Genomic DNA, 709 nt, shown 5'->3' on the forward strand with positions numbered 1-709 from the left:
GAAATGCTTCCAGTTCTTCCCTGGTTAGCAAGAAGTTGGCCAGTAGTTTTTCATACATGGCCTTATCTATGTTGAGAAATGTCCCTCCCATCCCTATTTTGTTGAGTGCCATTTCAGGAATGGGTATTGGATATTGTCAAATGCCTTTTCTGCAGTAATTGATACGAACAGTGGATTCTTAGTCTTTGTCTTGTTTATATGTGGGTTACATTGATTGTTTGTCTAATATTGAACCAACCTTGTGTACCTCATGTGATTCCCACTGTTGGATTCTAGTGCTAAACGTTTTGTTGAGAATTTTTGCTTCTTTTCACGTACAAGATCTTGGCCTGGAGTTTTCTATTCTCGAAGTGCCTTTGCCTGGATTTGCTAACAAGTTACGCTTACTTCACAGAATGTTTGTTTTTTCTTTTATTTTCTATATTCTAATAGTCTATGTAGAATTGGTGGCACTTCTTCACTGACTTGTTGCTAGAATTCCCCTGTGAAACTATGTGGTCCTGGACTTTTTCTTGGTTAGAAATTTTTAAAGGCCTGTTCTATTTATCCATTTGTTATGAATCTGTTCACATTTTCATCAGTCTATGTTAATCTCAGTATATGGTTAATCTCAGTGTGTTTCTTTAAATTCGAACATTTCATCATTTAAGACTTGTTGGAGTATAACCTTTCATAGTAGGATGTTTTTATTTATTATATTTCATTTGAT

The sequence above is a fragment of the Tenrec ecaudatus genome, chromosome 2 (genome assembly GCF_050624435.1).
Source record: "Tenrec ecaudatus isolate mTenEca1 chromosome 2, mTenEca1.hap1, whole genome shotgun sequence".
Lineage (NCBI taxonomy): Eukaryota > Metazoa > Chordata > Mammalia > Afrosoricida > Tenrecidae > Tenrec > Tenrec ecaudatus.